The 22,956-nt window shown below is 39.5% G+C and overlaps 1 long non-coding RNA gene across 1 annotated transcript; it reads right to left on the bottom strand.

Moving 5' to 3' along the window:
- Nucleotides 1–5,658: 5,658 nt before the first annotated feature.
- Nucleotides 5,659–22,257, bottom strand: LOC119478782. The gene is made up of 3 exons (XR_005204499.1): nucleotides 22,247–22,257; nucleotides 15,088–15,102; nucleotides 5,659–5,899 (listed from the first exon to the last, which is right to left on the bottom strand). It is a non-coding gene; the product is annotated as an uncharacterized LOC119478782 (long non-coding RNA).
- Between the last annotated feature and the right edge of the window lie 699 nt (nucleotides 22,258–22,956).

Raw genomic sequence — 22,956 nt, 5'->3', positions numbered from 1 at the left:
TCGAGTCATGCAGCGGCTGAGCGGACAAGTGAGGCGGATGAAGTGGCACTCAAAGCCGGGTCAAGAACAAGGAGTGGTTGTACTTGTTTTGTTAATGAATGTGAAAGGTAAAATTCCTTCAAGTGGATGAGAGATTAGTTTAAAAAGAAACCCTCAACGTACATAAAATAGATGTGACAGCAGGCCTTTTTAACAGAAAATCACAGGTGTTACTAATAACGCTAACAATGGCTCCATTATAGTCAAGTGTCCCAGTAAACCAGAACGGTGTGACAGCGAGCCAGCATGCACAACACCAGGAGCCTGAAACTGAAGCCGCTAAATGGAATTGAGCCATCATTAATTTTATTATTGTGCTTTTCCTACTGTGACTGATGTCAAAATGTCCACAGTTAGAAAAAAAAGGCCTGTTGTTTTCCCAAATACACACAATACATAACACAAATGCACTTGCCTCAGTCATGTCCAATTAATTATCAGTGTATCATAAATTTGGCCACATATGAAATATGGAAGAATATCAGTACTTGTGTCAAGTCATGAAAGTAAAAAACAAAATTGAAATGCAGACTAAGGTAATTTGTCCACCCAGCGCACTCCTCGCCACTCTCCCCCTTAATTTTGACCCTGTTTTTTTTATAAATCAAATAAATATAAAAAACAAAAAATGTAGATTATATTTGTTCATCTATATGAAGGTCTAAAGTCTGTTTAAAAGCCTTCTCAATGCTTTCAGGAATTAAATTATGTTGTTATATTATGTTTATTTTATTTAAGAAAGGGCAATGCACATTAATTAACATGAGCACTTGAGTCCGTCATGTAAATGTGTCAGATTTAGCCATACAGACAAATTTTCATCTGCAATTCCTGGTAGGTTGATGGCATTAAATAAAACATACAAGAAGAACTGAAGTGCTCACCATCCAATCCAGCCCAATTGTATTCATGGGTGATGATGTTGATTCCCATAGTAGCCATTTCATTGTAGTGATGATTTGTGACCTCTAGGATAATCACAGCCTCATGAAACTACCAACCAACTAACAACCACAAACTATAGACCTAGAGCATTCAGAGGATGTATAGCTTTTCTAGGTAGATTGACAATAAGGGGGTTTCTGAGCAGTTTCCAGAACAGAAGTGCTCGCCTTTTAATCGCTAAAAAATGCTATTCTTGCAGAAATCTCCAAATGTCAAACGTTTTTGATACCAAATCACAGCATGGCTTTTTCTATTGTGTTCCTCAAGGTTTTGGTGTCTTAATGTGGTATTTTGGAGGGATTATTGATCATTTTTATCAATTCTCGAGTGGTAAGAAATTGCTTAATTTAATACCAAAACTGTGTAACAAATGGTATCAGTCCAAAATGTATGCAACAACTTATGAGACACAAGTGAGCATAGGAATGGCCAACATTTACTTCTATCATTCTCCCTTATACACTTTTATAGTTTACTTCAATTAATTAATTTGTAATTTAATTAATTAGTTAATTTTTGATTTATGTCTATAACAATTTGACACACAGTGCTGAGCTTTCAGGTGATGTACACCACTTATATGTGACATCTACTGTTGACCTGCTATCTCCCCCTAAAGACCCCCTGTACAAACTAAATAACAGAGGACCCAGAGCCGAACCTTGAGGTACACCAACATAATTATCAACCATTTGTGAGGTTTTATGGTGTATGGAGTGAATTCTGGGAAGAAATGACCAAAAACCAAATCTTTATTCATCTTTTTATTATTTTATATATTGCTTTTTTATTAAAATCTTTATTTAATAAGGAGAGTCCCATTGAGATGAACAATCTCGTTTCCAATGGCGACCTGGCCTAACCACTGTCAAACTCAAACATATTGAGTTAAAAAAAAAGTGTGTGTGTGTGTGTGTGTGTGTGAGAGAGAGAGAGAGAGAGAATCGGTGTATGAGAGACAAATTGTAAAGCACATAGGATAAAAGCACTATATAACTGCAGTCCATTTACCAACTATTCTCTGAAAATACAAATAAAATAGGTAACATGACCTCAGTTGTAGCTACGGCCGTGACTTCAGAACTGTTTTGCATATTATTCCCCTCTGGTCAAAAGCGTTCACATTCATCATCCGGACAGACATACTGTATACAGTAGACATATGCCTCGTTATCATAACCAAATGACATTTATTCAAAACAGTGTAGTGAAGGTATCATTGTTTGCAGGTCAGCTGTTGATACACTGCCATAATGAGGTTTAACAGAGGCTCACTGTCCCAGGCACACAGAGTTCCTCACAGACAGCTTGTTGCTGGCACCTCATGTGGCCTGCCAGTGTTCGGAGCTAATGGGATCATGTAGCCTCATCAGGGACGTGAATAATAGAAATGTCTAAATCTTGAACAGAGGATAAACAGGCCTCCGACTTCAGTGCGAATCAAAAGCGTACAAAAGGCATGAAAAAGTAAAAAGATGGGGCACTTTGAAAACTGCTGAAGATGTTATGAAGAGCTTCGTAACAGCAACATAGCAAATTTATGAATACTGATTCAAGTTTGATGTCAGTTTAGGTAGAAGTGTGAAAGTCAGTTCTGTGTTATTTTTGGCAGTAACACTGTGCAGTGAAGCTGAATCAGACAGAACTGACGTCATGACGAGGTATAATTTGAGGTCATTATCAGGATTACAATGACGGTGGGGATATAAATTAGCATGAATAAAATAATACATCCATTTTCCTTTGAAGACCACTTTTACTTGGCCTCAGTGGAAAATATTGTGAGGGGGAAAAAAATAGTGAAGGAGACTTAAATAGAGACCAAGAGAATATCTGACAAAACTAGACAAGGCAACATTAATGAATGATGCTGTTCAGAAATATATATCTGACTATAAAACGAGGACTGTTTCTCTGTTTGTCTATCTCAAGATCCACTAATCTGATCTACTTCACACTTGGTGAATGTATTGCTGGGGACTTAAAGGAGTGCAGTATTGAATGTGGTGAAATTTGCCAGATGGTGGCGCTATAACAGTGAACTTTATGTTTTCGCCTGTAAACAAAATTAATTTTTCCTGGATTTTGTGGGTACAGATGAATTTATCCAAATAAGCCACGCCCATTTGCGTCAAGATTTTCCACGATTTTAAATTTTGTCCAAATCTGATTTTTCGGTGCTCCTCCTAAACATTTTGAGCAATCGTCACCAAATTTGGTACAGAACATCTCTGGACTAAGCCGAAAAAAAGTTATTTTTTTTTATTGTTGATGTTCTATACAGTTTTGCTATAGCTGGCCCTCAAGGTTAGCTCAAATGCTGTGGGCAGGGCTTAGATTACAAAAAAGGTCATATCTCCTGAACGCTTTGTGCTATTGGGACCACATTTGGTGGTCATGTGTAGATACAGTATGATGTCTGAGTGACAATGACAAATTTGGTGCCATTCGGTCAATAGGTGGCGCTGTAGTGGCATCATCAAACTGTAAAGGAAGTATTCTCTGTCTGTCTGTTTATGTATGTATGACTGCCCTTCACGTATCTCGAGAACTGTTCATCCATTCAACATCACACTTGGCGGGTACAAGCAGCCATACCGTGGTTCTCGACGACGCTGCAAGCAGCACTTCTGGGAGCCAGGCAATCGGCCCGTTCTGGATGGGCACGCGCTCTGAACAGGCACTGCTCTAGTGAATATAAGGAGGACAAAGGAAATGCTATAATTAAACATGAAGGTGTTACAAAAGATATATTTGCAATGTAAATAGTTAAATTGAAGCCCACATGTGTCGGATTTGAAAATGTCTGACTTTGATGGCTCCCAGTGGTAAAAGAGAAACAAAAGGTACAATAAGTTTAGCCTTTATGATAGAGCAATCATTTGCATATTTGGTTTTAGTCGTTTTAGTGAAGCTTTATCCTTGACATTTTTTTTCCCCAAATGGAGTAAAAATTAAAAGAATATTATTTGTAATCCATCTTAACCCATTCATTAATTCTTAATCAGCATGCAGATACATTTTGTATTGGGTCTATATTTTAATTTTCACAAAACACATGATGTGAAGTGTGGTTTTATTCAAACCAGATGAACTGAAACAAAAAGCATAGATTGATCAGACCGTACAGTAGGCCTATCGCCTCTCTTTTCCTAAAGGATGGTGTGTTTCCTCAGATAAAGGAAAGGAAGCACTGGAGCTCCTTGTTTCCTTCACTAGGGGATTTAACCAGCGTCATACTGCAGATACATATAGATAAATAGATTCAGTGAGGAGCCTGGTTCATTAAAAGTAGACTTGTAGTAGAGTGAATAATGAGGGTGGAGAGAAGAGTTGCCCTTTGATTCATTCACTTATTCATTCATATGTATTGCTCACCCATGCACATGCGCTAGAGAATTCCCTCATTCATCCGTGCATACATGTTTTTACATAAATTCTGTTTGATGTTGATGCTCATACATTTGACAGTAGAATCAAACAGACTGCATGTAATGAAGCTACAACAGATCATGTACAGTAAACTGACACTCACAAAAAAATCACAATGTGGAAAAATGTAATAAAAAGGAAATGGAGCTGCAATATAAGTAAAAACATTAAATGAGCTTTTCACTCAATAACAGTAATATGGCCAGTTTGAGGATTCAGAGATATAATTTCCCATTGCATGGTTAATAATTTAGTAGCATCAAGATATGCTCACTCTGCTATCTTGTTAGATATTCTCAGCAGTTTTAGGACATTGAAGAAAATAAGTATTCATATGTGGATGAGATTTCTCACAGATCTGAGGCCGCTGTGGCTTCACCAGAGAGAGTCCATTAGGGAAATGGCTGCGAGAGGGAACATGTAACAGCCAATAATGGGTGTGCACCGTGAATGTGAATGTTATGACGCATCCTTTGAGCTATTATCATATTCAGGGATAATTCACTCTGATGATGATGATGATGTGAAAAAATAGAAAAACAGGTCTCACTGTGGATGTTTGTGATATTTTCAGAAAATACAATGTTTGGATGAGTTTTACAATCAGTTTACAGCTGTTTTAATTTACTTTTCGATTTCAAAATGTTGATTTTGAATTAAAGTTTCATGTGAATAGACCTTTTTTGTTAGTTAACATGATGACGTATTTAGTGGGCGGAGCGTTAAAGTGGAGGCAGATAATTCTCTGAACCCGTTAGTTAACGCTGACTACCAAGTTTTGTTGGCTTGTTTTTTTAACAATGGCTGAATAAAATACTAGTTTCTCTCCATATGTACTGTCACTCACTCTCCAGGGTCATTAGTGTTAGTTGAGAAAGTTAACATTAACCAACGGGACCAAATTAGCCGACAAAGCTAATGTTAGTTAGCTAGCCAGCTTGTCGGGAGACTGACTATAGTATGGTTGAATTAGCAAGGTAGCTAGCTAACTAGCCAGTCGCTAAATGAGTAAAGTTTATCAACTTAATGCTTCATTCACACACTCTTGTCACAGCGTAGGAAAGCACAGGGCTATCGCCACTTTGTTTGGCTCATTGTCTGTGTTGCATGACAGCATGGCGGAATTAGAAAACCAGCTAAGTAGCCAGCCGTACGACCAGCTGACTGGTGGCCGTACGACCAGCTGGCTGGTGGCCAACAGCAGCGTTGTAAAGATAAATTGAGGGCGTATACATTTTTGGATGCCTATAGTTAACTCTCTTTCAGTAAAGTCAGTCAAAAAGAGAGTTGTATAATATCAGCGATGCGTTTCAAAGATTAGAGAGAAATGGTTGCTAATAGTTTAGTCTTCTACTAACCGCAGCCAATGGCTCACAACTGCGGTTATCCAAAGGCTAACTATTAGCAGCTCTTCGCCTTGAATCACAGTTTGGCATCTCAAATGTATGTGAAATCTTGATTCTGGCACCCAACAACACAGCAACTAACTTTAGCCCACTGCTGGCGATAGCCTCCAATCTTTCCTTTGTTTTGCCTCCAGCTAACACCGTGACGTAAATCATGACGTTGACACAAAAACATCTATTGAAATGATTTTATTTTTTCCAGTAGGCTAAGTTCTCCATAATGAAGCTCTCAGATGCTCCAGATAAACATTAGATTTGATGAGTGTTTTCCCTGTATGCTAAAGATTCTGTGTCTCAGTCTGCACAGAAACACTTTGCAAATCTTTGGAGAGACATAATGGAAAAACTCAAACTGCGTTTGCTCTCGCTTATTTCCTCAGTTGATCATAAAAAAAGTGTATAATTTCAAATCCTGCGTGGTTTCCTCTGGAGGTTTTAATGGTTTTTGACTCAGAGTCAGTGAAAATGAAATTTAGCAGTAAATTGCTGCTAGAAGACACATTGATCTGAGGGAACAACATGTAATCACACTCAGAGTGTTCTCTATTTCGCAACATGCTTGTGACATTGGAACAACAGCTTGGCACATCCCTGCTGGTTCAGTCGGCTCTCAGGAGGTGTTCAATCCTGGAACAGTGCGTCAATTTAGATTTGAAAACAGGCCTCGCGGTTCTATCTGAAGAACATGGCTTCAGGTTAGCCGTGGAAATAAATGTTGTAAAGCTGTTTTTCAGACCGAGCCAGGTTGTGGCTTTATATATTCCTGTGCTGTGAGCATTCTCTCAGGGCTTGATTACAGTCTATGTCCAACTGTTACGTTACTGCGAGCTCACAAAGAGCCTTAATGATACCCTCTAAAAGAACACAGAGAGTGTGTGATTTGAGTGTGTGTGTGTGTGTGTGTGTGTGTGTGCATGTGTTGGTGTGTCCGCGGATGCATTTCCGCAGGTCTGGAGAGGATACTTCACTGTCAGAGTTGAATTATCTTCTTCAGGTTTGTGTCTGGCAGAAACCAGCGAGACCCAGAAGGCAGGAGGGAAAGCTGAATGTCTCTGCCCTGATATCTTATAGGTTTAACCCTGAGATGCACACTGTATACAATCTTAAACGTGTCCTATTTTTAAACCACTGCCTGGCAGGTTATAATACCTTGAAAAAAGCCTTAACATACGGGCGTTTTCCCCTTTACCCTTAGAGACCCACATATACTTTCATATATTAAGGGGGGCACAGGGAGGTCTTTAGGGGGAGATAGCACGTCAACAGTAGATGCCACATAGAAGTGGTGTATCATCATCTGAAAGCTGGGAACCTGAAGATTAATTTGACATGCAGCTCAGCACTGTGTTATGCTAGTCATAAATCAGAAGAATTAATGAAAGTAAATAGTGAAAGTATATAAGGGCTTAGAACATTATGATGGAAGTATATGATGGCCATCCCCATGCTCTATTATGTCTCATAAGTTGATGCAGCAATTTTTGGGTTGATACCATTTGTTACACAGATTTGGAGCAAAGTTTAATAATTTTTTTACCGATCGAAGAGTTGCTTGTTTTCGGCGATTGGATGGCGAGCACTTTTGTTCTGGATGCTGCTCAGAAACCCCCTTATTGTCAATACACCTTGGGGAAGCCATCCATCCTCTGAATGCTCTAGGTCTCTAGTTTGTGGTTGTAAAGTTTCATGAGGCTGTGATTATCCTAGAGGTCACCACAGGTCATTTTATACAGTGAAGTCAAATTTAAAGAAATGGTCTCGCTACAATGAAATGGCTACTATGGGGACTAACATCATCACACATGAATACAGTTGGGCTCATTGGATCCACGGGAGTCTCAGCTTTATAGTGATACACAATTTATGTAATTACAAGACATAAAGTGACACAAGAAATATTCAAATACACCATTTTTAGAATAGACGAAAATAACACATTTATACTGCATTCAAAAAACTGCATGGTTTTTGCCCCAAAGTGCATATGATTATCACAAAGTGGGCATGTCTGTAAAGGGGAGACTTGTGGGTACCCATAGAACCCATTCAGAGTCCACTACAGCCTCTTAAAGACAGAAATATCGGCTGGGATCACCAGTAATCTAGGGTTAGTAGTTTTAAGGTTGTCAAAAGATAGAAATACTACAGGTGTCTTGTATCATTTTATGCACGTCTCACCAGCCCGTTCTCATTCCCAGGGCGTCAACTTCCAAGGCTCTGTGACGGCCATCAGCAGGCATTCCATGAATAACAATGTAAATCCATCCGCTGCAACAGTAAATACTCCAAGAAAGTGGGTGATAATGTAGTTTAAAGAACAAAAAGACGCACACTAAGCGCGCAGGAGGAGGGGTTGGATGGGTCCAACAAACACAAGGATTTCATCCAGGAGACCGCTGTTCATGTCCCGTGCGTCACGTTACCATCAGCTGTTTGTTAGTGTCCTGTGTTCACAATGTTCAGTTTAATTTTCACTTTACAAACCTAATAGTTTTAAACACAACCATGTAGTTATGTCCTAAACTTAACAAGTGGTTTTGTTGCCTAAACCTAAAGTGACGCCAAGGGTAACCATAGTGGTTTTAATGCCGAAAACAAAGTGACGCCAAGGGCCGTGACAAAGCGGCCATATGTGACGAGTTGGGATGGGAACGTGTCGGTCAAAAAATATCTGGTTTCCACAATAAAGGTTTATGGATTTGAACAGTGTTTAGTTGCAGCCAAAAATGCTGCTTTCAAGAACAGCCGGCAGTATTATACAGTCACTATCTAACCAGTTAGCAGGTGTGCAAGGGAACAAAGCAGTTTACAGGCTTTCAAATGTAAACTGAAATCTGGACTAGTACATTTCACGAACAGACTCTGCATCTGCTGCTATTGTTTGATGCATTTTAATTGCTTGTTTCTAAGTATCCCTGAAAAGCAGTTATCTTATTGAAATGGTTACACAGCAGCAGGAGTTTGGTGTGTTTGCTCACTGGTCCATCAGCAGGTCAGAGAGATTTAAATGAAATGCCTTTATTCCATGTTGCTATATTCATATCAGCCTCATATGGCCTTCATGAGAGACACATACTCAAAATGCATTAACTTTTCATTATGAATAATCAATAAAGGCTTTATGAGTCTATTTTTGGGGTTCCCTGGGTCTCTTTTTCCTCATGACTATCTTTAACATCAGAAAAGCAGCTCACAAGCTTTCTTTGATTTTCAAGATCTTTCAAGAAGATATTTGTTGTAATAGTGTCAGTGGAAAGTGGTGAAGGAGAAGAGTATAATTTATGTAAAAAAAAGGAACTGTGCCAACATATTGCTGTTGGTAATAAAAGGCTGACCAGTTTTGAGTTAAGAACATATAAATATGTACATATTTATCATTCAGTTATGAGAAATCTGGTTTAATCACTGTGCTACAAACTGTGACTTAAAAAACATCTTACTCCTTTCAATTTAATTTTCCTTAATGTGTGCAAAATATATTTCATGGCATCAAAAGTACATTTGGATATCAGCCAAAAGCCATTTTGGATAAGATAATCATTTCTTCAAATTACAAAGCTGATGACTACAAGTTTTTCCTCCTTTTTTCTGGTGAAGTGTTGTGTCTGCGGCCAGGTGCACACCTTGGGTGGCACGAGAATAATCTGGTTTATTAATGGATGCTGAAAGACTCAGTTACAGGGTGTCGAAGGTGCATGTAAACAGCGCTGGAGGGCGGCCAATAGAAAGGTCACTCTCTGCATGGAGCCAGAGGACAAGTTGGTATGAACTCTCATTATTTAAGCTAATGATTCAACAGAAACACCTCAGTTTAATTGTGTCACTTTGTTGTATTCAAATCATACATCATTATAAAAGCTGCGTTAATTGTTTTTGTTTTGTTTGTTTGTCGCCATGGGGAGCAGAAAAACACATCCCTGACTTTATAAAAGCACTATGGCTAACATTGTTAGCAAACAGTTGCCTTTTCACACATCCAACAGACACAGAGTAACATTAGCATATATTTGGAGTCATCTTTCTAGTCACCAGATGAATGAAAGTTAAACTACTCTACTTTTAGCTCTGGTTTGGTCTCCACCAACTCGTAAAACAAAATACCTCCATAGTCGACTTTCCTCACCAGCTAGTTGCTAACTTTGTCTGCCGTTTGGTGCAGGGTAGGTGGCGCACATGTGAGTTATTAAAGATTTTAGAAATGACAGCAGTAAAACTGAACCATACAGTAAATATGACAGAAATCCAAAACAGACTAAAATCTGCGTAGAGCAGCAGAGATTGGTGATCACACTGACAGTTTCCAGCCCAATCACAACTTAAAGCCCGCTCAATTATATAAAAACCAGCACAAATCATAACCTTTCCCTGTAAAATGTTAGATAAATAGGCTATCGCAACCCACAAAGAGTGATGTCAGACAACCAAATACACAAATTCCTATGTCGATATCAATCATGACGACATCAAGGAAACTAGGTCCTCCCCTTATACCTAATGATGATCGAATACAACTCATGTCGATGAAATGACAGTGTAACTGTCAGTATTTTTGGCATGGCATGTGACAGGTGTGTACCTGCGTAAACATTTATGTACACAGGTGTGTACAGAGCTCCCCTCAGGTGGTGGCTCCTCCCGGGTGACGTCATACTATATAAAGAGCCTGGGTGAAGGATTAAGAAGCAGCGCTTGCCCCTCCCTTGTTACTGAGGTGCCCTTGAGCAAGGCCCTTAAGCCCAACCGCTCCAGAGCTGCTCAGTGGCCAACATATCAGACTGTGGTTGTACTGGGCAGCCTCCAGATGTGAATATGTATCTGTGTGATCAGGGTGTTGCTGAAAAAGACAGCATTGCTCTCAGTAAACCTCCTCTGAATAAATACTGTAAAGGTGAAAAAAAAAAAAATTATGGACCCATTTAGAGTCAAATAGACCATAAAGTAGGGTATGCTTTAGGGCGTGGCTACCTTGTGGTTTACAGGTTGCTACCATGGCGTTGTCCGGTCCGGGAGTTGTCCGTGTTTTCATCTTACAACTTTAACCCTTTCACAGTGTGTTTTCAGCTCATGAAAGTTAATTGTAACATTTGGTTCGACTAAAATGTCTTATTCAGCATTCGGTTGTACTTAGCTCCACCCTCTCGTGTCACTTCTGGTTGCTAAAAACCAAGATGGCGACGACCAAAATGCCAAACTTGAGGCTTCAAAACGGCAGTTTACAAACCAATGGGTGACGTCACAGGAACCACGTCCACTTCTTATATACAGTCTATGCGCCGAACCTGCATTGGGCAAAACTCATCTCAGTTTCTTCCAACCAGAACCATGCTGCACTGTTCCAGCCTCGATGTGTGCAAGTTTGTAGGATCGAGCTGCTGGTTTTGTTAATCTATTCATTGATTTATTTTTATCCTGTTTGTTTTAGTACAGAGGGTTAAGTTGCTGTCATTAGTTTTCTTTAATTAGATTTATTTGTAGTAACAACATTAGCATTTATTTTGAGTTGTGTTTCTGTCGACTTGACGGATATTCACTCTTCTTTTATCTCTGGTTTAGTCTCCGCCAACTCCTAAGAAAAAAATCTGTCTCTTTAGTCAGGTCGATTGTCTTCACAGGTAGTAACTACTGTAGCTTTGTGTGTTGTTTGGTGGTGGGCAGGTAGCGTACAGTCGGTTTATCAGAGTTTATGTGCTGAGAACAGCTGCATGCTGCTGCTGCTGCTGAGAACATAGTTAACTAAAAGGGCACTTGGAGAGCTCAGACCTCCGCCGAGGCCAAATGAACTATCTCGCTATATTTTTTGTTTTAAATTGAATGGATTCTTCCTTGGCCCACGCTACACCCTTCCACCAAGTTTCATGAAAATCGGGCCAGTATGTTTTCTGTAATCGTGCTGAAAAACAGACAAACCAAACCGAATACCTAACCTCCCTGGTGGAGGTAATTGGGGGTTCAGACTAAACCATAAAATGTGCTGTTAAACTAAAACAAGGAGCTACATGAGTTTATACAGCTTCATAGAGCCGCAGAATTAGGTGATAATTCTCTGTGGTTTTATCTCACTTATCCATTGTAAATATAAAAAGTTGTTGACATCCGTGTGGTGACAGCTGAGTTACCGCAGAAGTTTCTGTTTACACTTATTTTGGACACTTAAACCGTGATTTCCTCCACATTAGTGGCTGAGTATTTATGTGTCATAAGGAAGCTGAGTTGGCTGCAGAGCTTGTTTTTGGACAAACAAGTCACATCATGTCTCGGGTTCCTTCTAGCAACGACTGCTTTGAATGACTACAACACTGATGTGTTCAAGGCATTGTAGTAGAGTATCTACATTATAAACAAATACCAGAACGGTGACTAGCCCAATATTTTTGTCTGCCAACACTGTCTGACAAACAAGACACGCCTTTAGCTGATATTTGCGTCATAAGTCAACTCCGGCTCTGAATGACAGTGGCTAAAAAAAACCTCCTCTATTATTATGTGTTGTTTATCCTTTATTTTCCTTCAGGACAAACAGGCAACAGCAGACATAATGGCTTTGAATTATTGTGCCAACCAGCACTTTTAAAGGCTCCAGTCCATATATCTGGAGATTCTTCCCAAACTGCAATTTTTTCCTGACTGACGGCAACAAACACTTTTTGAACCGTAATTCACAAAGAGAAATTATCAAGGAGACATCCAGGACAGTTAGAAGAAGTTATTGAGTTGTCACACCCTCCAAAAGCCAAAGACTTTCAAAAGCGAAGAACTGAAAGTGGTTTCTGTCACTTTTATGGTTTTTATGTGACATAAGAAAGGCTGAAATATCGGGATCCAACAACGCATCAAAGGAACAAGCAGCTCTCAGATTATTAACATGTGTCAAATGGAAAGTATGTTTCCTTTGAGGAAGTCTGCAGGTTCTTAGTTCAAATAGAACCTCATTTATATATATATATACCTTACTTTATCTGCTCACTAATAATTGATTTAAACATTCCAGTTCATCAACAGGATCAAGTGATGTTTTCTGGATGTTGACTGAAAACAAATGTTGTAATATGTAAATGAAAATGGGTTCTATGGGTACCCACGAGTCTCCCCTTTACAGACATGCCCACTTTATGATAATCACATGCAGTTTGGGGCAAGTCATCATCAAGTCAGCACACTTGCATGCTGATTTTGCCTGTTGGGCTTGAGTTTGTCATGTTGCTAAATGCAGTACCTGTGAGGGTTAATGTTTGTCATTGATTTGTCTTGTGAATTGATTTCCATTAAGAAATACACACATTTGCATAAACCAAGCATTATTTCTTCACTCCCTTGAGTATTACATACTTGACAAATCTCCCTTTAAGGTACATTTTGAACAGATAAAAATGTGCGAAGATTTTGCCATTATCGCGATTAACCACGGGCAATCATGCAGTTAGTCGCGATTAAATATTTGAAACGATTGACAGCTCTAAAAGATATATATTTCTATTCTACAATTTATAATTAAATTTACAAAAATATAATTTTTTATTATATAAATTTATAATTGAATTTCATATTTAAATCTGTGTAAATGTATTTTATTTTCTCTCATCAGTAGAGAACAGCTGAACGCCATTTTGCTTTTAAATTTGAATGTCAAGAAGAAAGGTTTTGCTTTTGGAAATGCAAAACATATTTCCATTATTGCACAAGATCAAAGACCTCAGTATGTCTCTGATACATATTGTGTTTATTTAATTAGATGTTATGTGTGCTGAAGGTCAGCAAAGGTTGCTAACAGGAACTTAACTTGTAAAACACAAAATTTAAATAATGTTTTAGGATGACACGTTTAATTCTGTTTTATTTTGATGTGTAATCCTATTTTAAAATGATTAGTTAATTAAGCCATGCCTGGTTTCACATTAAAATTCAAAGGCACACAAACGTCAACTAAATTATGATGTATTTTCTTGATGAACTGTCACAGTGACTACGTGACCTATGAATAATGCAAAGTTGTGTCTTTTCCCCTCAAGGGATAAACAAATAAAGGTGGCAGATTTTTTGATGAAAATTAGAGGAGACTGAATGAGCAGTTCAGGGGGAGTAGGAAAACACAGAGTATAACAGTGAAATGTTCATTTTTTTCACCCTGTGTGTTTATTTTGTGTGATTATTTATTGATTTCTATCATTGTTTTCCCCTCCATCAGTGATGGTGCTGATGCATTTTCTGCCACTAGATGTCAGCATCAACCAACACCTTCACCTGTGATCACAGTCTGTAGATGCTTGATAATGATAGACTGACCTTTAAATAGCACAATGACATGGCTACGGACCAGAAACCTGACCGAAAACATTACTGGGGAAAAAAGAACAGAGTAGGACAAAGCTTTGGGAAGAACAACAGAGATGGGGTGATTCTTCCAGAACAGACAGGTGTAGCAGGAGTCTACCTAAAATGTAGAGAAGCAGAATTAGAGTATACAAGGAACCGCAACACTACATGGTGCTAGAAACACAGGATGACAGGATTGTGATATGCAGCCAAGAACTGCAGCGGTAGCAGGGCTGAAATATACAGTACCACGAGGACTGTGTATATTAATAAAATATAACAGATTTTTGCAAAGTGACTGTAGTACTGAAGCAGGCAATACAGCAAATACATTTTGCATTTACAAATATTCCCTTGACAAATGTAGGTCTCCTGCCCTCACTGTGTGTGTAGCTGCACAGCTATGCAGTGAGCTATAAAAACACACTTTTACTGGAAGCAATTGTGACACTGTGTGAGAACAGTGTTGGATAAAACACAACAAATTCAATGATAGTGGCTACAAATCAGAAGAAGCTAATATAGAGTTGGCCAAAGGCATTAATAATAAATGTGATTATAAGCACCCAAGGACACTTACCAGAAAGAAAACAAGCAAAAATTGACATTTATAAAAAGACTGGCTAAAAAAGCAGCCCAGTTGCCAGGAACAAAATGCTGGCATTGTGCGTTTCTGCAAACCAGGGGTACATTGAATGTTAACGTTTTTGCATTCGGTCAGAACAAGTGACGTAGTTTAAAGGGCGAAAAGACACACCAGGCGGGTGGGAGGTGAGGTGGATGGGTCCAACAAACACAAGGCTTTCATCCAGGAGACCGCTGTTTGTGCCCAACCATGTGCAACATGGGCAATGTTAGTTTATGGTGACAAAACAAGGAAAAGATTGTTGTTGACCTTAATTTGACTGACTAACGAGTTGCGTGACTACCGGCTGACATGACCAAATAAGTCAACGTTGACTTTTAGTTTCTCACGAGACACGAACAGTGGTCTCCTGGGTGACAGTCCTGTGTTTGTTGGACCCATTACTCCCACCTGCCCTAAGCGGACTATCACCCACTTTTTATACTACGTCAGTTGCTCTGAGCGTCTAATAAATAACAACATAAAGTCCCCATAGAAAGTATGACACAGCAATTAATCTAGATTTAGATTTAGATAGACTTTATTGTCATTGTCATTGAAAACAACGAAAAACAGTTTAGCAGCTCTTTGCACACACTTGACAGCCTGTGGGTAAAAGCTGTTTCGTAGTCTGTTTGTGTGTGTTTTAATTGTCCTGTATCTCCTTCCGGATGGAAGGGGAGTAAACAGTACATGTCCAGGGTGGGTGGGGTCTTTGGAGATACAGCTGGCTTTCTTACAGAGCTGGCCAGCGTATAAGTCACTGAGGGGAGGTAATGTGGTCCCAGATACAAGTAGTAGAACAAAAGTAGCACAAGAGTACAACATAACTTTGACAGTAAATTAGATTTACATTGTCACATTAGCAACAACGCATTAGCATCATACAGCTAATATAACAGCTAGCTTGGTTAGCACAAAACTGACAGCAGAAAAAAAGAATAATTCAACATCACAGATTAAAAACAAGAGTCACAAAATGGCACAAACAGTAAATGAAGTACCTACAAATAATGGTGCAACAAGCGTGGGTTAAAGATGCTTGTCAATATTTGATGTAACAATGAGTTAAACTGTAACTGCAGAGAAATAGGTCAGGTTACTGACCTGGTTTATTGTACCTAATATTAACTTGAATAGGATACCATGCATTATGTCTAATTGGTACATAATAACTCCTCTTGTTTTCATAACAGTAAGGTCATTTAAGATAATTGGTTGTTTGTTAGTGGCTTCATGTAACCTTTAAACACTCGCTGCCTGTTCTACCGCAACACAGCTGAAAATGTTGCATAGAGAAACCAGAATTGAAAAAAGGAAATCATCAGATGAAAGATGAAATAAGTTCTGTGGTCACAACAATATGCTGTAAGAAGCCCTCTGGTGATCTAACAGTTATTGTAAAGAAATACAAACCACTCCGTTTGTTGAGAGACCTCTTCATAGATTCTGTCTGTTCGTGTTTAGGAGAACTCCGAGGACGAGACAGAGTTACAGCGCTATAAATACTGCATGACGGAGGTCGGCCGGTGATCCTTGTGTGGAGAAAGATGAAGAGCAGATTCTGCCAACACCTCATGTGTCTGCATGTAACAAGGTCTCTTTGTGCGGCAGCTTCTCTGCTTCATGACGGCTTGACTCTAAATGACTCCAGGAACATTACAGTGTGTCTAGTTTACTCAAGTGACCTGCACAAGTCCCACATCCACACCCAATAAAACACATTAGACATAAGGTGGAACAGGATGTTTGCAGCACGACTGTGCTCTGAGGTAAAACTGCTTAAATCCTTCAAATCTTGAAATATTCTGGCTGCTCTCTGGGGGAATATTTGAAATACTTCATCAGAGAAAAAGTATTTATGATACTACAGACGAGTCCAGTGACTGCTTTGTGTGTTCTGCCATCTAGCGCCGGCGCCATTACTGCGGTGGCAGTTTGTATATTCACTCTACTGTCTGCTAACAGTACTAACTGGTGACTGTAGGCCGAAAGGTTGACGTAGACAATAAACACAGATGAGTATGTATTTAAAATGGATTAAAGTAAAATTGAAGGCTTCAAGGACACAGCTGACGTCACTACGAAAAACCAGAGACTCACCAGTTGACACGGTTAGCAGACGCTTTGTACGTGTTCTGATTGTGATGCCGGCCGAATGGTATTTACTTTGCAGTCATCAGGTTTCCCTAGTTAGAGCAACTAACGTTATATTTCACAATAACACCACAGTTAATTGAGTTAATTTATTCTATGGGACCACCACAGACCCTAGACAGTGGCTGTATTCGAAACCACATACTACTAAATGCACTAATAGCTGAATCCAGAGTTGTTTCCCTTCTTCCGTTCATGTGAATGAGACCCAGACCGAGGCTGGACTGAGGGCCGGGAGGCGGAGTTAGCAAGCCGTGATGACACCGTGACGGTTGGGACCATGTGACCGAGCGGACGCTACTTCGCCTGCTCCATGGGCCCAATGGATGCGGGAAATCGCCAAAAGATCCGGATACTTTTCCACTGGGAAGTCGAGCCATTTTGGCATCATGCGCCACTGAGTAACTTTCATAGGATTGAACGGGGCCCCGCCTCCAGCGCTGTATCCAGTTCTCTTAATACATCCATGGGCCAGGCTTTAGCCTTTAAACCAGCTCTTAAAGCACTGGACAAAAAAAAAAAAATCATACAACTATTGCAATATTATCGAAAAATACAGCTTCACATTTTTTTTTTGTTTGTGACCAATGTTTGTTTACTTCAGAAGATACTGCAGGTTTAGCTCCACCACCCCTCAAACAATTTACTCTAACAGCTCATGGTGAAGTGAGACAAACCAGGGGAGACGGTAAAACATTGCTTGACAAAATTTACTCAAACTGCTTTTTCAGTTAGAGCAACAAAACAGTGGAAAGATATCCCTTCAAATATTAGAGTAATGTTCAAAAGGGTCATGTTGTCTCAGCAGGTATCTCGCTCTTTCCCTTTGTGAAGCTTTTCAACTCCAAAAAGGCAGATAATCACAGGTTCCTGTTCATTTTATAATGGACATTTGTGTTGTGATATTTAAACAAAGAGGCCTCTTGTCGATGAGACTGGTCTCTAGAGAGAGCTCCAGCCAGCTCATAGCAATAAGTGAGCGTGACTGTCCGGCTGGCGAGGTAGCGACCCGTATACTGCATGCTACATTTTGGCCGAATCAGTACATACTAGCATAGTATGCGGTTTCGAATACAGCCAGTGCCTTTAGCCCCCTAATGTTGTTAGTTAACTTTAGCTTAGCAGTGTTAGCTGATGCTAAGCTGATGTTACTTGTTTCACCACGTCAGGTTAATGTTAGGCAGCTGAGAAATGCTCAGGTTCTTCTCTAACTCTAATTTGAATGATAAAAAATACTGAATGAATAAATACTGTTGGCAGCTTTTGCTGGTAACTGCTTTTTTTTAAATAATTTAGTTGCCAAAAAAAAGGTGCTTGAGATTTGACATTTTTCACAGTTACTTAATATTTTAATTTACAAATAGTATAAATCTTGCTGTGCAGTGCTGTGAATATTAATTATAAGTTTGTTGACTGAAACTGAATATACAAAAACTAAAAGGAAGTTAATTGGTGTTTGAGCCCCCGGCCTTCCACAGAGATGACATCACCATCCAGTCATGAGCTGAAGCGTCGGCCGCCCTAAAATCCAGACTCCCAGGCACAGAAATAACACATCACACACAGGAATCATCAGACCTATGAGGAAATAGCTTGACAGATGCACAAAGGAAAATCATTGGATTTAATTCCATTGTTGCTTTGACATTTCTTGGGACGCTCAGTGTGTCCAATCTGTGCTGGAAACGTTTCACTTGAATGAGGTGCTTGATGTAATCCGTGAGATTTTTCACAGTCTTCGCAGACGGCACTGTCTGGTTTTCACTGCGCAACAAAAACATTTAAACCCGGGTAGAATGAAACCAGTTTCTCTTTCCTGTAAATAATCTGGTGTGTAAAAAAACATATTGCATTTCTTGACTGCACTGCCGTTTGGTTTCCAGGAAGCAATCACCAATAATAACACGGTCTGTAAAGATGGTCCCACGACTGACACTGACACTATTTTGTTACTTTCATCACCTTTTGCACATGTAATATATTGTTTATTTATGCATCTGAAGATCCTCTTCTTCTTTCTTTGTCAGTGCGCCAGCATATTTTCCTTATGAGATGAGACTGTTTGTTTTGGTTACACATACCTGACACGAAAAGCGCTGTCACATTTGTTTGGTTTGCAAAAAGGAAAATGTTGATGCAATGTCCTACTGCAGTATATTTAGAATTGGTGGGATTGGTGCGCATGCAAATGTTGACAGAAGGCTCTGTGCCAAATGCAATCACCGTCGGAGCGACTTTCAGTGATCCAAAGCAAGTTTCAGACTGAAATGACTAAGAATCTTGCTACAAACCCCCCCCCCAAAAATCAGTTCTGGACGAACTTAAAATGAAATCATATATAAGCGGCTTTTCACATCTGCCTCATCAGGCTCAGTTAAGATACCAAATCACATGTGTTCACAAACTCCAAATACTCCACATGAAACAAAATCACATACAGTCTAACATCTTGACAATGCTATAAGTATACAATAGTATCCAGTAATTTCAGGAATAGGCCAAACACACATGTGAAGCCACCAGTCATATACTGAAAATGTTTCAATTAATGTCATGGTCTTGGGTTTTTGTTTAGTCTGTCTCAGTGGGCAGCTTCAGGGTCTGAAAAGTGAAGCCATTGCGGAAGTGCATCAAACTTGCATTCTTTCTAATAGCCAAAAGAAGTCTGATTGTATAGAAGTCTATGAGAAAATGAGCCTACTTCTCTCTTGATTTATTACCTCAGTTAACATTGTAAACATGAGTTTATGGTCTCAATCGCTAGTTTAAAGTCTTCTTCAATACAGCATGATGTTCATTTAGTAAATGATGGTCCCATTTAGAGTCAAATAGACCATAAAGCAAGGGTATGCTTTAGGGCGTGGCTACCTTGTGATTGACAGGTCGCTACCACAGCGTTGTCCGGTCTGGGAGTTGTCCGTGTTTTCGTCTTACAACTTTAACCCTTTCATAGTGCGTTAATTGTAACATTTTGGTCCCCTAAAAATGTCTTATTCAGTGTTTGGTTGTACTTAGCTCCACCCTCCGTGTCACTTCTGGTTGCAAAAAAAACCAAGATGGGCAAACTCTAGGCTTCAAAATGACAGTCCACGTCACAGCGACTACATTCATTTCTATACATTCTATGGTCTGTTTTCTGTTTCATTATGATAGTTCATTCTCATGAACCATGTTTTTACTTCCTGCCTTTGCGTGTTTTCCTGCCCTTTTGATTGTCTGCCCCGCCCTGAACAGTTTCATCTGTCCCTCATTAGTTCTGCACTCACCTCCTGCTCACCTGTTCTCACTTCCCCAGTTAGTCAGTCACTATTTATACCACCTCAGTTCCTTTGTTGGTTCGTCCTTTGTCATGCATGGAGTTGGTTTTGGCCCGTTACCTTTGTGCTGTTACCTGACTGCATTTTAGATTCTCAGCTTACAAACCTTTAGTTTATTAAATCTTTTACTGCTCCAGTCAGCCTGCTGCATTCGGGTCCTCCCTGCCTGCTCTGCTCTCCAACAAATTAATACACAATTTCATCCAAAAAATACATATATAATCCACAGACCTCAAAGACAATTGGATGAAATAAGAAACGTAAAGTTAGTGCTTCACTATGTTTGTTCAAATAATCCAATAATACTATGATAACATTGTAAAGGAAGTCTGTGGTTCAGTAAATGTTCCCAGTAAAAATGATTGCTTTGGGTATCAGTGAAAATCTGTCACTTGCTTCCAAGAACATTTTCCCTGTTCAGAGATTTTCATGATTTGTCTAAGTTCGAGCCCATATTAGCATTTAATAGATATTAAAACTATTTCCAAATATTGTAGATTTACAGCGATGTGGAACAAAAAGGGCCACTGGCTAACCTCGCCATAATCTTTGATCTTCCTCTACAATACCTCAGTGTTCACTTCAAGGAACATTTGCCCGCTGATGAGATCATTCCCCATAAATGTCCTTTTGACATGCCCAGCTACATCCTACAATGTGTCCAGAAAATGTCTCAAAGGCTCAATTTCCTTTGAGAATCTGGAGTCATTCAGTGATTTGATGACAAATGGAAAGAGTTGCGTATTCAGCACCTCTTCCTTGTGGAAGAACAGAATTGGAAAAGCTTTATTTAATGACACAAAAACCACAAGATGTACCCCATATGTTCCTCTTTACCTTGGAAATCCTAGTCCACGTCATTTAGCTGTACAGTGTGTCACTAAAATGAGTAATAGGAGTGTTTACAACTGAGATTTAAAAGGTATTTGTCCTCAGGTTCTTTACGATACTGGGAAAGTTGCCTCCTAATATAAAACTGAAATAAAAAATAAAAATTACAGGACCAAAACCAGAAAACCACAATATCAATAAAGTAAACCATAACAAACGGTACCAGGCAAAGTACATAAAACAACATGCAGAATGAGGTAGGAAGCTTAAAATAAAATTACTGACTGACCAATAAAAACGAGTTTATTAAGGTGTATAGGCACGATAGGCATGTTTTGAAGTGGGCTCTGAGAAAACTCGAGAGCTGCAACACAGATGTTAAAGTCAGTGTGTAACATTTAATGGCCAAATGTCCAGATGGAGCTAAATCCTGAGACATTTAGTACTGTAGCATACCATTTAGTTACAGCTGTTCAAGGAGACATATCTTATGTAAATATAGGATGGAATTGTAGTCAGTGCTTCCAAACCCTTATGCTGATTGTCCAATCATAGCAGCCATGACTACGTCCAAGTCTGAAAAGCTTGGATTTCTCTCCACATGTTGAAGTGATGTGCACGGAGTGGCAGTAAAAATGACTTGACATTTAAAGGATTTAGAGAGTTTGGATGGAGTTTTTCCAAAAACCAAAGACAATAAAGAGAAACCGTATGAGGAATGGATTAAACAGTGTGTTTACCTGCTCTAACATAAGCTGCGACCGTTAGAATGTCCGGCTAACTAGCCAACACCTACATTAGTAGGCTAGCCGATCATTACTTCCAAGGCCAACAAACACATCATTAATTACATTAGTTTGTATGGTTACCCCATTCACAACTATCACATCCCCTGTGTAGTATTTCCCTGCCAGTATTTTAGTTTAGTTTATCGCCTTCTCCAGCAACTCAAGCCAATGTTAACAGAAATATTACGTTTGCCAAACACATCAGGTAGTCCTCAATAAAAAAGTGCTTTCTCATGTAAAAGTGAAACATAGTTTTTTAAAAACACAAACAATAAAGCACAAATTTAACCTCTGTCTTACACTACTTTTCCAATTATGAATACAGGGTTTTGTTAGAACAGAATGACAGTTTGATTTGACATTTTTCCTTATAATACTTAGGACTAACTACTATACTGTAGCTTTAGACTTCAATAAGATCATATGATAAAGCTTGGAGGATGCTGACTTTTTACCTAGGACATGGAGCTTTAAGGCCTTCACACATTGGGGGCGTGTGAAAATGTAAAGTACTTGCCTGCGGCGCCCCGGTAGCTCACCTGGTAGCCCATGTACTTTGTGCCATGTGCTTTGTCCTTACCGCAGCGGCCCGGGTTTGAATCTAACCTGCGGCCCTTTGCTGCATGTCATCCCCTCTCTCTCACCCCCTTCCATGTCTATACTATCACTATCGAATAAAAGCAAAAGCAAAAAATATAATCTTTAAAAAAAATACTCCCCTGCGAATATTATATGTCTAGGGCTTTTATTGTAAAGATAAGAATGGAAGGAGTGGATCTGGTCTGGGCTGCCGTTGTCAAGGTTGAAAGGAGTAATAAAGTTTGCTGTCTTGGTTCAGACCATGGATGTATTTATAGAACTGGATACAGCGTTGGATAGCCTGTGAAAGTTGCTCAGAGGCGCATGATGCCGAAATAGTATGACTTCCAACTGCGAAAGTACCCGGATCTTCCAGCGGTCTTCCGCATCCATTGGGCCCATGGAATAGGCGCAGTAGCGTCCGCTCGGTCACGCTGCTGTCAGGATTTGCCAACTCCGCCTCCCAGCCCCGCTTCAGCCTCTGTTTTAGGTCTGATTCACATTCTGGATTCAGCTGTTTGTGCGTT

Source organism: Sebastes umbrosus, chromosome 2 (assembly GCF_015220745.1).
Source record: "Sebastes umbrosus isolate fSebUmb1 chromosome 2, fSebUmb1.pri, whole genome shotgun sequence".
NCBI classification, from domain to species: Eukaryota; Metazoa; Chordata; class Actinopteri; order Perciformes; family Sebastidae; genus Sebastes; species Sebastes umbrosus.
The sequence above is the reverse complement of the archived record's forward strand: the minus strand, read 5'-3'. Positions and strand labels throughout refer to the sequence as shown.